The 16,632-nt window shown below is 52.3% G+C and overlaps 1 protein-coding gene across 1 annotated transcript in view; it reads right to left on the bottom strand.

Annotated features, from left to right (window-relative positions):
• Positions 1 to 15,941, bottom strand: part of ZNF592 (zinc finger protein 592) — a 33,829-nt gene extending 17,888 nt beyond the window's left edge. Inside the window, 3 exon segments of the mRNA XM_055141068.1 lie at positions 649 to 835; positions 4,880 to 4,988; positions 15,706 to 15,941. The gene's annotated coding sequence lies outside the window, so the exon portion shown is untranslated.
• Positions 15,942 to 16,632: the final 691 nt, after the last annotated feature.

Below are 16,632 nucleotides of genomic sequence, written 5' to 3'. Positions count from 1 at the left end.
AAATAACCCTTCCTAAAATGCAAATAATGGAAACTGCCCCACAAAGAAATTTAGCAATATGTACATAAGCCCAAAAATTTCACTTCCAGAAATTTATCTTCAGGAAATAGGGATGTGTGCTTTATTAATTTACAAATTTATAATAAAGGCATTATATGAAATAAGAAGACACAAAGTTCCAACAGGAGAAAACTAAAATAGAGTATGACATATTAACTCAAATAATTACCAGGTATCATATGAATCAATATTTAAGGCTGTAAGAGATGGCAGGGAGACGGCTCAGTGGTAAAGCACTTGCCTTGCATGTGTCAGGCCCTGGGTTCAATTCCTGGCACCACCAGAAAGGGATAAAAAGGTCACTGAAAATCATCAGTACAATATTCCAAAAGCACATGGCTCTGCAGGGAAGCCACAGCTAGAAAAGTGCCAAAGGCTCTGATTCACAGGAAATGCATCTTCCAAAGAGAAAAGAGCCACATCTGCCCGTGTCCGTGTCTGTCCCAAGCAGCGCAGATGAGCAGGGACAGCAAAGCCTGGGCCGCCTGGGATGACGCTTGGAACCCCGAGCCAGGGGTGGCCCCTGCCTGGGGGCCCAAGGGGCAGCTTGGTCCCCTGCGGAGTACGAGGATGGCACGGGAAGCTTACCCAGTGCACTGGAGTGGCCTAGTCAACAGGCAATGCCGGCTGGCAGCGGGTCAGTTCCTCACAGGGGCGATGCAGGAAGCATGCCACCATTGGCACACAGCTCTCTGGGGTGAAGAACAAGTCCAGGACACAAGCGGGTGCTACATACTCTTCAAGGCCAAGGCTCTCTTCACGGAACACCTGAACACTAAAAAGAGAAAAGGAAGTTGAGTTTAAAGGTTCCCAGCAGATCTGATTGGAGAACTCTCAGAGGGGGTCACAAGACCAAGTGGAACTCCTAGGCAGAGCCACTGTGGGCTTAGTCATTCTTGAAAAATTGATTCCTCTTCTCTTCTCTCTGCCCTCATTGTTGCTGCAATGACCAGAGACCACACACATTTGGTTGCAGTGATTCTCTGCAAGGTGCACTTTTTATTTTGGGGGTGGGGGTGGGACACTAATCACATCTGTGCTTGGGACTTGCTCCTGATTCTGCACTCAGTGGTCATTCCTGGCAGGCTCAGGTGATCTTCTGGGGTGTCAGGAAAGTGCCCCACCTGCTGTCCTGTTGTGGCCCCAGGGCTCCAGAGAGCAGAGTGACTGAACTGAGGGGTGACCTCACAGCCTCACTAGACTCAGACTTGCAAGGCCCTCGTGCCTCTGCCACAGAGCTGATCCTGAGCCCCTAGGGAGGCTGAATTTCTCTTTCTTTGGGCCTACCCCTGGCTGTGCACAAGGCTCCATGCACAAAGATTGTGCGCCAGCCCTGTGAGACATCCACCAGTTCTGCTCGGCCATAAATGCTAAAGATGTGCCAACAATTATTAAAAAGGTAATTTTCATAAAACTTAGAAAAATGTTAAGATGTGTGTGTGTCCATGACTGCCATTTACGGGGAACCAAAAATAGTAGGTTTCTAGACCACTGACCAGTTCTGGAGTGTAAAGTTTTCCTAAGTTATCTATAATGCTAGTTCCCATACTATGAGAGAGCCCAATTGTATATCCATAGATGCTTTCTCAATGACCAATCACTAAAAACACTATTACTAAATCAGGGTCTACGAAAACTTAATTTTCAAGCAGGGTGTCACGTTCCAAATGCTTTGGTAACCCAGTACTGATGTACAGCTCTGAGCTATAAGCTTCTTGAAAACAGAGGTTTCTTTGCGCCCCTGAATGCTGCCATTTCCATTAAGAAAATCCTTAATAAATACTGATTGGAGCTACAGTGTGAAACCTTTAAGGCTACAAATGGCCTTAGAGCTGTTCCATAAATCAAAATGTGAAAATTAAGAGACAAAGTCTCGTGAGACTGTGAAAGCATTAGCCAAGGAGCATCAGGGAAAGCACCTGGGAAGAACCTGCCAATAAACGCTTACAACACCGGGGTCCAAGCTAAACTGCTCAGAACACAAGACATCACCTTGCAGTCTTCACAAAAAATGTGGAAGACCCTGGGGCTTACCATGAATGAAATGAGTAACCCTTAACCACTCAGTGTCTAGAGCCTAGGAGTTCTGTTTAATTTGCATCCTTTAAGAAGGGCCAGAACAATAGCACAGGGGGTAGGGCATTTGCCTAGCATGTGGCCGACCCGGGTTCAAATCCCAGCATCCCATATGGTCCCCTGAGCACCACCAGGAGTGATTCCTGAGTGCAGAGCCAGGAGTAACCCCTGTGTATCACCAGGTGTGAACCAAAAAGAAAAAAAAAAGGGGGGGGGCCAGAATTGGAAGAACTAAGATTTAAGTTATAGAGGGAAGGGTTTTTCTGATAAAAACGCAAAACCAAACTGCATTTCCTAGTCAAATGAAGATTTAGGGGGAAAAGGGCATGCAAAATTGATGTGCAGGTTCATTAATTAAACCTCAAAACAGGAGTGGAGAGTGGCTATTTGAAGTTTGACATAAAAACTGTGAACAAACCAAAGATGAGCCCTTCATCAGTAGCTATGTAGGGCAGGGACAGGTGGTCTTGTCCACACTGATCCCAGCCTATGTATGAGTCAGAAGGTCCCCAGAAACTAAGAACAAGGAAACATGCAGAACGGGAGATTTCAGCCCTGCTCTTTGAAAGGGTTCACACTTCATATAACACTGAATGTGAGCTCTGCCTTTCTGCCCAGGGCTGAATTCAGCAACAGTAGATTTGTAGAAGTTCAGTAACAGGACAGGAAGCAGGCAGAGGCAGTCTAAAGCAGTCAGAAAGTCGATTTCTATTTGGTCCACACTGAGATAAGCCAGCACGGCATGAGGCAGACTTATCAGATGGAAGCAAAAGTAGGATGGCTGAAGAGCACTGGGCAGAGACCACAAACCTGCATCCTAGAAAGGCCACTGAGCACCGAGGACTAGGGGAACACAGAGGAATGGATGTTTCACACCCTGTGGATCAACTCTTCCCCCCCCCGCCCCCCACTCCCACACATACTGGCTCACACAATGATGTCATTCGGCTTCAATTGCCGACAGAATGGTCAGGAGTTTAAAAATGGATGTTGGGGCCAGGATGACCACATAGAGGGCCAGGCGCTGGCCTTGCACGGGGCCATTCCAATTTCAATTCCCAGCACCTCATAAGGCCCCCGGAGCCCTGCCAGGTGGGACCCTACACCTCCCACTCCCCAGGATAGCCACTGATGCCTATGAAAGTTCACTACCAGTAAGGCATCTGGCCAACTGATTAGGCTGTTTAGGTTTTCAAAAGGTTTTTAAAAACAGAGAGGTTTCAGTGGCAACAGGACTTTGGCCAGTGGGAGAGAGTTCAAGTGATGGAGCAAGTCACCGTCAATACGTCCCGGGCTCCCAGGGGTGCTAATCCTGTCACTAGTTTACCCATGGAAAATGCCTCCTGGCCAGGTCCCCATAATCATCTTTCCAAGGATGGGGTCCTAGTGGGCAGCATCACAGGGAAACATAAGCCACAAGAGAAGGTCCCCGAGAGGCCACTGAGTGGGCAAGCACTATCTGTCATCTGACTCTCAGTCCAACGGGGTAGGCACACTTTTCCTAAGAATGAAAATCAAGAAGAGGAAAAATCGTAGGCAGGGGCTGGAACTGGAGGGAGTTGGGATCCCAGGACTCTAAGGCCAGGAAACAGATACAAGTGGACACAGGAATAAGTAACAAAGCTGACAGGGACTTCCAAGAGGAGATAAGTGACCCTGTATAGTCTCACTCCCCTTCCCCTTTCCTCCATGCAAACATCAACCCGGGTTAGATCCATATGGTCTCCTGAGCCTTGTCAGGAATGATTCCTGAGCACAGAGCAAGGAGTGACCCCTGAGCACCACTGGGCGTGGCCCAAAACAATAAATAGATAACTAAATAAAATGGACACCACATTTGACTTTGTTATGGATATTTTACCACACCTTTAAACAGCTACCAAGAAATATTAAAAATTCCCTTACTCAACTTTTAACAACATTACTAATCTCTTACACGAGGGCTTAATGGCTCCTGGGTGAAATAACAACAATCTTCACACACTTTCCTCTAAGAAACCTTTTTTGGATCATTTTTAGTGGATTATTTATAATAAGCAATACAAAATAAATTATTTTGGTTCTGCTTTGGGGACAGAGTTTGGGGTTTGGGATGGAAATATCCGAAATATGGTGGTAGGAAGTGTAATGGTGGTGGGATTGGTGTTCAAATAGTAAATGCAATCAAATATTGTGAACTGTATTTGTACACTGTAGCACTGTTGTCCCGTTCTTCATCAATTTGCTCAAGTGGGCACCAGTAACGTCTCCATTGTGAGACTTGTTACTGTTTTTGGCATATCGAATATGCCACGGGGAGTTTGCCAGGCTCTGCTGTGTGGGCGGGATACTCTCGGTAGCTTGCCGGGCTCTCCGAGAGGAACGGAGGAATCGAACCCAGGTCAGCCGTATGCAAGGCAAATGACCTACCTGCTGCGCTATCATTCCAGTCCAAATATTGTGAACAATTTTATAAAACTAAAATAAATTTTAAAAATTGAAACAACTGGGGCTGGAGCAATAGCACAACGGGTAGGTCATTTGCCTTGCATACGGCTGACCCAGGTTCAATTCCCAGCATCCCATATGGTCCCCTAAGCACCGCCAGGGGTACTTCCTGAGTACAGAGCCAGGAGTAACCCCTGTGCATCGCTGGGTGTGACCCAAAAAGAAAAAAAAAATAGAAACAATTTTTTTAATTTAAAAAATAAAAATAAAAGTTCCCTTAGCCCCCAACTATCAGCCCCAGGCTGCTAAGACATACCCTCACGAGGTTCTCAAGACAAGGGTGTGGCAGGCACTGCTATGGGTGTTGGGCGATGGAGAAAGCAAGAACTTCTACGGAGGCACATTGTCTAGTTTCCAGATACCGCCTAGGGAAAGGAGAAGAGAATGTTTTTACAGTCTGAAGTAGAGGGGATGGTGGTGACGCTGTTGAAGGAGGAGAACGAGGAACAAACAAAGCTTTAGAAGCACAGGTCCAGTCAGGGATCCTGAGTGAGAGAGCACTGGCCTCAGATGATGGGGCCTTGAGTTCCATCCTGGACCTACACGCCCAACCTACCTCCCCCTCCATTCCAACACCACCAGATACTGTCCCCAAATGCCACTACCACATAAGAACAGAAATGTAATTCAGACCCTGAGAAAAACCTCCATACATACACTCAAAACAATTCTAAAGGTAGTCCAAGACCAAACTCTTCACAGGCCAGACCCCCTCCTCTTTCGCTCTCACAGAGTGGTGGTGCAGCACATACTCAGGCTGAGTTCAAATCCTGATATCACTCCCTACTAGTCATGTGACCTTGGGCCAGTCTCTTCATTCCAACCTGTTTCCTTATGCATCAAATGCATTGTTTCAATGATTAAGTAAGGTCTGGAAAGACAGTACAGGGAGTGAAATGCTTGCCTTGCATGCAGCCAAACCAGGTTCAATCCCCAGCACCCCATACAGTCCCCAAAACTTGCCAGGAGTAGTTGCTGAGTGCAGAATCAGGAGTAACCCCTGAACAGTGCCAGGTGTGGCCCCCAAACAAACACCAACAACAAAATGATTAAATGAGTTCCCATTCATAAAGCTTCTACAACACTACAATAAGCATACCAAATATATGTGTATGGGGACACAGACAGGTTTTCTCAGTCTCTACTCCCAGCTCAGCGCTCAGAGAACCATGTTAGCACTGAGCATTAAACCTGAGGCTCCCACAAGCAATAATGTTCCCTGCTCTTTGAGATACATCCCAACCCCAGAGCAAGTACATGCATTTGTTTTTTTTTGTTGTTGTTGTTTTTTTGCTTAGTACATGCATTTGTATTATTTGCCACCAACCTCAGTGGACTGCAAGCTTTACTTCATATTTTCTTGTATTTTTCTTCAAACTTGGTTGCTTGGTTGGTTTTAGCGCCACCCCTAAGAATACCCAGGGCTTATTCCTGGCTCTTTGCTCCGGAATCACTCCTGGTTGTGCTCAGGGAACCAAATGTGGTGGCAGGGATTGAACCCAGGCTGCCTGCAAACAAAGCACATGCCTTTCTCCAGCCCATACCTCCTACTTATTAAAGTGCCCAGCACAGTAATGAATCCCTAACTTAGCTCAGGCTGTGGAAAGCATCCAAACTATACAGAAAGGAAATAGGGAAAACGTTTCCTAAAGCTTTTCCTTTTGTTTAGACCTTCCAACTTCAAAACATAAACTAACAAGCAGACGGTGTGCTGTGTGGAGGAGGAGGGAAGTCAGAGATAGGGATGGGAGTCTCTGCTGACTGGGCCCCAGAAAGCCTGGTGTTTGCAGTTAGTGCATTCGCCAAGGCACGCAGAGACTCTTGGACCCAGCGGCAGGCTGTCTGCAGAGATGGGCAGGCAGACTCTGCACCCAGCTGGTCGTTTTCCCACCTGACTTATTTTGCTCTGATTTACAAGAGCTCTTCCATCTATAAAACCAAGCCCACACCCCAAATGATTGGCCAGTGAGTACAGAGCCTCACCTGGCCTCCACCTGCCTAGAAGGACTGGGCACCTTTCCCTCTGGAACTCTGAACAAGGAGGTCACACTGCCCAACACCCCAGCTTCCCATGGCACACGTTTCCCCTTCTGTGGGTACTGGGACAGTCCCTGCTGGCCTGGCGTAGGGTCTCACGGTACGGTGCTGTAAGAGCTAAGTCAGAAAAACACCGAGAACAATGTTCTAGATGAGAGGTTCTTCCAACCTCAGAAAGATTAGGAAATGCCAGAACTGAAGAGATTCTAAGAAACCTTTGAACTTGAGACATTACAAGCAAGGAAACTGAGGCCAGTGAGGTGAGTTCATCAAAGGTGATAAAGTATGAAAGTCACAAAGAGCTGCTGTGACTGTGAAAGGCTCCAGTACTTCCTGGCAGAGTTCTCGACCCAGCCTTAGCCTTCCTAGAGGGGCTTAAGTCAGTGACTCGATCACCCATTCAGACTCTCCAAACTCCAGACACAGGTTTTCCCTGTTCCCATAAGTCAGCATGCACAGATAAATTCCTCCCTGGAGGAGGCTAGGAAAGTGTATCTTAGAACATCTGAAATGTTTGCCATGGGTCAAACATCAACAGAGAAATAGTATAGTAGATAAGGTGCCTCCTTTGCATGCAGTCAGTCTGGTTTAATCCCTGTCAACACCTATGATCCCGGAGCACCACCACAAGGAATGATCCCTAAGAGCAGAGCCAGGAATAAGCCCTAAGCACCACTAGGTGTCCCTAAAACAAAAATGTTTACCATGTAAATAAATTGTGATTGAACATTCCCAGGCTCCCAAGATAACCAAACAAGAACATTCTACTTTGGGATCATAGGGAAATCTGCTCTTGGCTTAATCATACGTCAACTGGAGCATTCAGCCCACTGTGGGTCCCAAGATATGCCAAGGGGCCACAGGAAGGAGACAAGGTGGGAAGGGAGCCAGAGTGGGGAAAAGGGTAAGAACACTGCCCCAGAGCATGGTGCTGGTGCCAGAATGGCGCAAGAGTCCCGGCTGCATGTGAGAAACTCCTGGGGAGCCATACAAAGCCTAACCCTACCCCAGAGCAGCCAACCCAGAGCCTTTAGGGTCAGGACCAGGCATTTTCCTGTTTCAGATGTCCCAAGCACCAGCTGCCAACTGGGGGTGTGAGACACACGTCTCGAGACTAAACACTCTCCGGGGGTGACCCAGGGGGTCGTTGGCCTCAAAAACCACCCAAAAAGCTTAAGAACACTGCACACAGGGGCTGGAGCAATAGCACAGCGGGCAGGGCGTTTGCCCTGCACACGGCCGACCCAGGTTCGATTCCCAGCACCCCATATGGTCCCCTGAGCACCGCCAGGAGTAACCCCTGTGCATCGCCGGGTGTGACCCAAACAGCAAAAAAAAAACAAAAAAAAAACACTGCACACTAGGGGCCCTCTGTGGCCTAGGCAGGGTGGGCCCAGGACTCTGAAACAGTTACTCCTACCTGGAAGCTAGAGAATAAGAGTTCTGAGTGCCCTGAATCCCACCTGTGCTTCTGCTGGCCCTGGAGCTGTGGGGGTGCTGGCAGAGGGACTGGAAAGGGTTCCCGGCTCAGAGCCATGACAGCCCCCAACCACAGCAGAGCAAGCTTCACAGAAGGAGAGGGTGTCCATAACTACTCCACATTGGTCACTGCCTCCCACCTCTAGGGAAGCCCAGGTCCCCCCCGGGGCTCCCCAGTCCTTCCTGACCCTAGCACTAGTCACACCAACTTCCTTATGGACCCTGTTCTCTCTCCTCCCAGAAGATATCCACAGGGTCTCAGAACTCTGCTCAAATGCCTTCATTCATCAGATTTTCCTTTTCTGTATTTAAAATAGAAAGTCTGCCTTCCATCCTCCATCCCTGCTTTGTTTTCTCCACAGTTCTTCCCACCATCTCTCACCACTTGTTTATTTTCTGAACCAGCCCCTCCCCAAAAATATGAGCTCCACGAAACAGGATAAGGGTTGTTGGTTGGTGTGTTTTCCCCTTCGGTTAGGGTTTTCTGTGTGTGCTCACGGTGTTCATACATGCAAAGCATGTGCTCTGCCATGCCCCCACCCAGATAAGATTCCTATTTATTTTATCCCAGTAATCTTTCCAGTGCCTAGAATTGTGCTTGGCACATGGACATATGAGAGCCACCAGCAATTTAAAACACAACTTGTACCAAAAAGGGTCATAAAGAAGTTGATTATACAAAGTCACCTCTTCACTGATCTCATGCCAAAAGTCTTTTAAGAAGCAGGCTAGAAGCCTAATGAAACAAAAACCTTTTAGAAAATAAGTATTTCCAGTCAATTAATCCCATCCAAATGCATTGTGAGTCCGAGACACTTTGTTCTCAGAAACAGACAAAACTACAGAGACAGAAAATGAAGCTGAATGAAGGTGATGGAGCCAATGGGTTTCAGACACCATCCTGCTTTGTCTGTGGGTGCAAGAGAACCCCACGAACTTGGAAAGCTCCTCTTGGACAGCAAGTAGCTTCCAGCTGCTGGATGTGACAGGACAGGACTCTGCACTTACCACCAGGCAACCCCACAGACCCAAAATGGGCCCTTCCCTCCCGGTGTGTCCGCCCCCCACCCCGCCCAGCTCCCAGAGCTCATGTGAAGCACTGGCATTACTCTGTGCTCCACCAAATTTGAATTCAGGCTGGATGCCTTTGGCAAGAGAACTACACAGTGTAGGTAGGGTGCTGAGACCTCGGTGGCTATTGTGGGCTCAAGGCTATTGTGGGCTCCAGTCTTCCTCCTTTTCTCGCATTCCAATATCCTGCCACGCAGCACATGATGCCAGGACCCATGTCCCCGCCAACAACTCTCCATCACACCAGCCACTCAGCCCCAGAGCTGCCAAAAGCTCTGCACATCTCTGCCCAGACCCAGCCTCCAGATGCTTTGTTTCAGCAGCTGCTTTCACCAGCCTCAGAGCACAGGAAGAGGAGCTTGTAGAGCTGGAACAGCCTGGACTGCATCTCCAAGCACATCCTCCCAGGGCAACCATCACGCCTTCCCATAGGGTTACCCGAGCACCTCTAGGAGAAATTCTTGAGCACTGAGCCAGGAGTGACCCCTGAGCATGCCATTATGGCCCGTAAAACAAGAGAGAGAAGTCAGAGTGGTATTCTCCCTTCCAAAGCAGGCAGGACAGCAGGTCACAAAGAGATAAATGAGAAGGTTTGAAGGAGAGAAACAAGTAAGCAGACCTGAAGGAGGAAGGTCCTTGGTACATTCCAGGAGGGATGCCAGCAGCCAGAGGACTGCAGAGGGTGAGGGATCCTGCCCTAGAAAGGAGGCCACAGGGCTTTGGGCCAAACACCCAAACATGTTCCAACACACTCCTGGCTGTGGTTGGGTCTAGCACAGTTCAGGGGCCACCAGAGCTATATCCAACAGTGCTGGGATGGGGGATGGGGGCAGGGGGTGTTGGTAACGTGGTAACCAGGGATTAAACTCAAGAGGCCAGACTCACAGTTCACCCTCTGAGTCCCGGACATGACCTCAGCCCATCTACTTCAGCCATATGTCACTAGTACAAAACCATGAGGGAGTTGTTCCTGGTGTCTCTAAAACTGAGTGTGTGTGATTTTTATAATGAAGGGAAGGGGAAAACAAGCTCCCCAACTCCTTAACACTTCACTCCAGTTCCACATCTGCCTCCAAACCCCCTGGAGGAGTAGTCAGCCTGGCCAGGAGTCCCTGTGGGGAGGATGTGGACACCTATGTGCCCTCCAAGTCTGGGTGCCTTCTCTCCCCCCCCACCACCCAATGCAAGGGCATGTCCCTCAGGACTCCCTTGCTCCCAAGTGCCTTCCTGGGTCCCAGTCTCTCAGTTGACTTAATTAATTCCCGGTAATTAAAGCTCCTCTTTGGCGATGAGCTACAAGGAGCCTGACCTCTCCCTGGGGGTGTAAGTATTTTAAAAGTGTGTGGAAATGCAAAAAGGTGGACTCAGAGGACTGGAGTCACAGCAGTGGTGTGGGAGGCACTGGGATTCAGAGTTTTCAGGCAGACGGTCCCCAACAGGACACGGGTACCTGGAGAGAGTGAGTGCCAAGGGAAGAGCAGCAGGGGAAGATGAGATCACACAGCCACCTCCACTGCCCTCCTCCCCAAAGGACATGTGATCCACTGCAGGTACGAGCAAAGGCTCTAAGGGGTAACCCCAGCCATCTCAGAGGGGTGACCTGTGAGAAAGGACACACCCACCACCCTCTGAGAGCAAAGCCCTGTAGGACACTTCTGGTCTGGAAGAAAAGTGTTCTAACTAATTGCTTTCAGTGGGGGAACTCCTCCAGGGCAAAGTTCACACTCTTTCATGCTCCACCAAGCACCCAGTGCCAGGCAGGCCCAGGGTGGGCCTCTCTCAAGCAACTGGTTTGGCAATGGGGGCTCCTCTGCAGCGAAAGTCTCCACAGAAAAGGAACAGGAGCACCCATCACACAGCTGCTAGTGGGAGAAGGGCCTGAAGGGGCAGGACCGGAACACTGCAGCACAGCGAAGCCGCTTCTCCCAGCTCAGCCAGTTCAGCTCGGGTCACGAGTCTGTCTAACGAGGTCAAGGCAGAGAACACCCTTTCCCCCGAGGACCAGAACCCCAACTGGGCCAAGTCCCCAAAGAACCTCAATAGGCTCCCCCCACCTCCGGAAATGCCCCAGTCCTGCCTCCAGTTCCCGAGGCTGCAGGGCACTGAGGTGCCTATCTCAAGATCTCGCTCTGATCTCACTCTGCCCCTGGCTTGCTAAAGGAACAGCTTCGAATTGGCAGGATGGAGCAGAATGCTGTAAACTGCAACAAACGTGTGTTCTGCTCTGGCTGCCAAGGCCCCGCGTGCTTTTGTCAAGGCAACGCCTGGGCTGGGTGGACAGGGAAAGGGCAGCTCCCACCCTAGAAGCACATGAGGCTCAGTCTCACAAACAGTCTGCCTCTGCAGTCCTGTCTGCCCAGTTCACCAGCTGCCCCCCTGCCCACCTCGCCACCCACAATGCCCAGGCCCTCAGCACCCTTCTTACAACTGTGCCAAGTCCAGGCCAAGGCCCACAGGAAAGAGAGCTCTTCCTCGAGAGACCCGCCTAGAGAAGCCATCAACTCCTCCTACCTGCTGAGGCCTGAGCCCCTGAATTTAGAAGTCACTCGAGGCCTGAGCCCCTGAATTTAGAAGTCACTCGGGCCATCTCCCTAGAGAGCAGCCAAGCCCAAATACCATCCCTCATGGTAGCTGGAATCATTGCTCACGGGCATGAATATTCACCTCCAAAACAAAACTAGGCATACCGGTTATTTATTTTTCAGGTGCTAAGGGGAAGTCAAAGGCTAAAACCCACCCACTCCATCAGCCAAGGATGCAGGTGAACTCTGGGTAAGTCTGCCCTGCTGAGCTTGAGATCCCTGTGGAGGGGACAAGACGGAGCGCAGGCTTCGCTAGAATGAGGACCAGCTTCTGTGGGAGATCCTTAATGCCACCTCTAACCTACTCTGCTCCTCAGAATGGAAGGCCAATAGTCATTCCTGGGCTCCACTTCTCGTCACAGACCTACAGCCAAACCAGAGTCCCTATGCCCAGCTGACAGTCCTTCCTCTCCCCAACCGGCCAACCACACACACTCACTGGCTCCTACCAACTGCATCCCCTTCATCCCCTCCAAATCCAATTCCTGCTGACTCTAAAGAAGAAAGTGAATGAAGGACTCTCCGAAGAGGAAGACGGCCTGCAATGCTGACAGGTCTAGGGACCTCAAAGCCAGATGCGGCATTTACACACACACAAATTTACCCTGCAGAACACAAGGAACAGCACCCCCACCCATGCCCGGGAAACCCTCCTCAGAAGGGCCTCGCTGATGGCTTGTCACTCGGTGCATGCGGGGAGAACACGGACCAGGTGCCCACACGCAAACACACACAGACCTGGGCCCATGTAGCCGCTCCTCATCAGCACACAGAAACCTCTGCCACTTGGGATGTCCCTATTTTTGTAGAAAAGGCTGAAATGGACATGAAAGGGGCCAGGGAGAGGGCATAGGGCTTAAGGTACCTGCTTTGCGCATGACCAAGCCTGGTTGGATCCCTGGCTTCACATAGTCCCCCTAGCACTGCCAGGAGTGATCCCTGAGCACAGAGCCAGAAGTAAGCCCTGGGCACTGCTGATGTAGCTCAAAAACAAAAACCAAGAAGTTAGCAGTAGCTTCAGGCCACAGGATTTGCCAGTTTTGTTTCCTATTTACATGTATCTGTATTGCTATACCAGTAGTTTCTATATGAATTTTCCACGTGAATATTCTTTTTTTTTTTCTTTTTGGATCACACCCGGCAATGCACAGGGGTCATTCCTGGCTCATGCACTCAGGAATTACCCGTGGCGGTGCTCAGGGGACCATATGGGATGCTGGGATTCGAACCCGGGTCGGTGGCGTGCAAGGCAAACACCCTACCCGCTGTGCTATCACTCCAGCCCCCAATCCACATGAATATTCTTGCATGATTATGAGTTTCATTTTATTTTTGGTGGTAGCAGGAATTGAACCCAGGGCCTCCCCCATGTGCTCTACCACTGAGCCACATCCTTGGCCCTATTATTAGAATTTTAAAAGGAAAACAAAAATCCACAATATGGCTGGTCTTCTGTTTAGAGTTTCTTTTTTCACTGTAGGAATATGGGTGCAAAACCCTGGTGGGTGCATTGCTCTTCCCAGGCATTGGGGAGCAGAAACAGGGCTCGGACATGGCTCAGAGCTTAGTATGGTACCACTCCTCTGGGAAATCACCCCTTGAGCGAGAAGCCAGCATGACTGTCCCTTCTGTCCACGTGCAGAGGGAGGATAAAGGCTCTGGCCCAAAAGTCTCCCACTGCCCCTCCGAGAGTTTCTGGGACTGCTCCCACAGCTGCCAATACATCTGTGGATACCAGCCCATAGCCACACAACCCCCCACACCACTTCAAAGCCTTAATCAAGCCTTTGATAACCCAATTCTAAGAACAGCCGTTTCCAATATTTCTTTCTGAAAAAGAAAATATCCACAGATACAGACCCCACCAAAATGGTTTAAGAGCATTCGTCCCATCGACCACTAATTAGTGTTGGTGCTAAAGTCTGAAGAGCTTTTAGAGAGGCCAGACCATGCTAGGAGTTTTTCATGGCGTTTGAGAAACGCAAAGGAACCAAGCAGAACATCTGCTGGTCTGCTCCAGCTGCGATGGGGGAGGGGATGACCCAATCCCAGAGGACAGAAACATCTATCATTCGCAAGTGTTTCCTGGCCAGTTAGGAGCCTGAGTTTAAGCATCTGTCTCCACCAAATCTGGTTAATGAGCCCATCTCGCTGGGCCTTACAGACCGGAATGTGGGGGAGACGGCCGAGAACCCTCACTCTCTGGCACAACACCTACTGCCGTGTTTCTGATACAGCCTGGAGGTACCAGTGTCAAATCCACACCCCCTGACCTGCCTTCCAAAGCGCCCGCTAGGCTTCCCAGCCTCAGCCCCAAACAAGTCAAGTTATTTAGGGTTCCACACTGTCACCCATGGCCCTCTCAAACCAGAACCTTCTTTGTTCAGTCTGACTTGACTGTAAAATTCCTGCTCTTTCTCCAAGGCTCAGTTCAAAGTCTCTGCAGTCCTCTCCACTTTCTCAGGATTTAGAGAAGCAATGACAGGTACAGGAAGGACAGGGAGAGTAGAGAAACATCATTGTGGCTCATTCTCCCAAATATGTGACCTCTCTGAGCCCCCCAAGCCCTTGGGGGGAGATGGGAGCAATGCATCCTGTAGCCAAAAGAGATAGCCCCGTGTCAAAAAGTGGGGAGCCCAACAAGGCACGGGCACTATTGTGTATACAGATTTTTAGTATACACATATTGTTTGTTTGGGGTCACACTCTGAAGTGCTCAGGGCTTACTCCTGGAGCTGCACTTGCAGATCATTCCTGGTGGTCCTTGGGGAACCATATGGGAGGGGGGACTGTGTATAAAACCTGAATTGACTGTGTGCAAGGCATGTGCCCTCCCTGCTGTACTATTGCTCCAGCCTGGGCAATAAGTTGGGTTGTTTTTTTTTTTTTTTTGGCGGAGGGAGAGAGGAGAGGGAAAAGGGAGAGAGGGAAGGAGGGAGGGAAACAGAGACAGAGAGATGGAGAGACAGAGAGAGAGAGAGATGGAGAGAGGCACTGAGAGAGATGAAGAGAGAGAGAGACTGACTCACAAAATTCAAGAATGAAGTTGCACTTTCAATCTGACCCGACACGACCAAAGTCAGATCCAGAGGCAGCAAGGCTGTTTTCCATTTTCAAATGGTGGAAACTCACCCTTAAGCTGAGTGCTACAATGTTTACGCCCTAGTTCATTTGATCTGGAGACAACCCTTGCCACCCTGGTACTTTCAAGCGCCTTTACATGGGGCGAAGTTTGAAGCTTCTCCAAAAGGAAAATGGGGCACAAACGAGGTGAAATGACTCAAAACCCTTCAGTGAAGCCCGGGAGAGAAGCTAGATGCAAATTTCAGGAGCGTGGCCGCGGGCGGGTGTGGGCTTCAGAGCGGGCATCCCGGCTGCAGGCGGGCGCCCCGCCCGACGAGGGGCAGCAGGAAGGGTGGAGGTCTCTAACCCTGGCGAGCCCTGGCCAGGGCATGTCCCCGGCCCTAACCCCTAGGAGCGGGCCCCCGCCTGGGGCCCCCCTGGGAGTCAGGACACCCCACGCCTAAGGCCACAGCAGCTTATCTCAAAGTCCATTCCCTCAGCGGCCGGAGACCCTGCAGAGGTCCCGCCCGTCTGCGAAACTTGCCGAGGTTCCTGGGCCCCCTCCAGCCTGGCCTTCCTGCCTCCCCCTGCGGCCCCACAGGCCTCTCACTTCCTCACATGCTTAACTCCTCAGCCTCCTGCAGGGCTTGCCCAGAAACGTCACTTCCTTCGGGAAGCCCTCCCGGTGGCCCCGGCCACCCCCAGCCAGGCCCAGACCCCGGCCCGAGTCCGTCTGCCCTTCCAGCCGCCAGACCTGGGGAAGACGCGCTGCCCCCACCCCAAGTTTTTTCCAACGACCCTTTCCGGGGGGCCCGGGCGGGCCGGCACGCCGGCGCCCTCCCCGGCTCACCTCCTCCCGCCGCCCTCCGGGCTTTCAGCCCCGGCGGCGCCTCAGCGGGCCGCCCGTGTGCTCGCCTGGGCGCGGACTCCGGTGGCGTCTGTGCCGCACGGGCCCGCGGCCTGCAGGACCCGCCCGCGCGGCGCTGGCCACCAGCCGTGCGGCCTCCGAGGTCAGCGCTCGGGCCGGCTGGGCGGGAGGCGCGGAGGGCCCGGCGGGGCGAGTGTCCGCTGCCCGCGCGCTCCCGGCCTGGCCCGGCCGCTCCCGCGGGGTCGCCGCGTCGCGCCCGGCCGGGCCCGAGGAGGCGGCGGCGGCGCGTCAGGCCGGCCCGGGCAGCGCTTACCTGGCTGCGGGGCCGCGTCCCGGCTGCGGAGCCCAACATGGCGGCGGCGGGCGGGGCCGGCGGGCTGGGCGGGGCGCGCGGCGGAAGGCGGCGGGGACCCGCGCCTCTGGCCCGCGCGACCCGCCCCGGGCCCGCAGCGACCCGCCGCCGGCCCCCGACCCCTGCCCCGGGCCCGCGCGACCCGCCCCGGGCCCGCCGCGACCCCCGCCCGGGCTGCGCGACCGGCCTCAGGCCCGCCGCCTCAGGGCCCGGCGTGACCCCGCCGACGACCTCCGCCTCAGGCCCGCCGCGACCCTGCCGACGCCCCCGCCTCAGGCCTGCGCGACCCGCTGCGACCCCGCCGACGCCCCCGCCTCAGGCCCGCCGCGACCCGCCTCGTCGGACCCTCCGCGACCCCCGCCCGGGGCTGTGCCTCAGGTCCGCGCGACCCGCCTCAGGCCCGCCGCCTCAGGGCCCGCCGTGACCCCGCCGACGACCCCGGCCTCAGGGCCCGCGCGGAAGCCCCGGAAGCCGCGAGACTCGGGCGGCGGCGACGGCGCCAGGTGAGAGCCCGGCGGGACCCCCCAGGGGATCCCGCGGACGCCCAGGCAGCTCGT

This window comes from Sorex araneus, chromosome 6 (genome assembly GCF_027595985.1).
Source record: "Sorex araneus isolate mSorAra2 chromosome 6, mSorAra2.pri, whole genome shotgun sequence".
NCBI lineage: Eukaryota > Metazoa > Chordata > Mammalia > Eulipotyphla > Soricidae > Sorex > Sorex araneus.
This window is presented reverse-complemented; position numbering and strand designations above follow the sequence as displayed.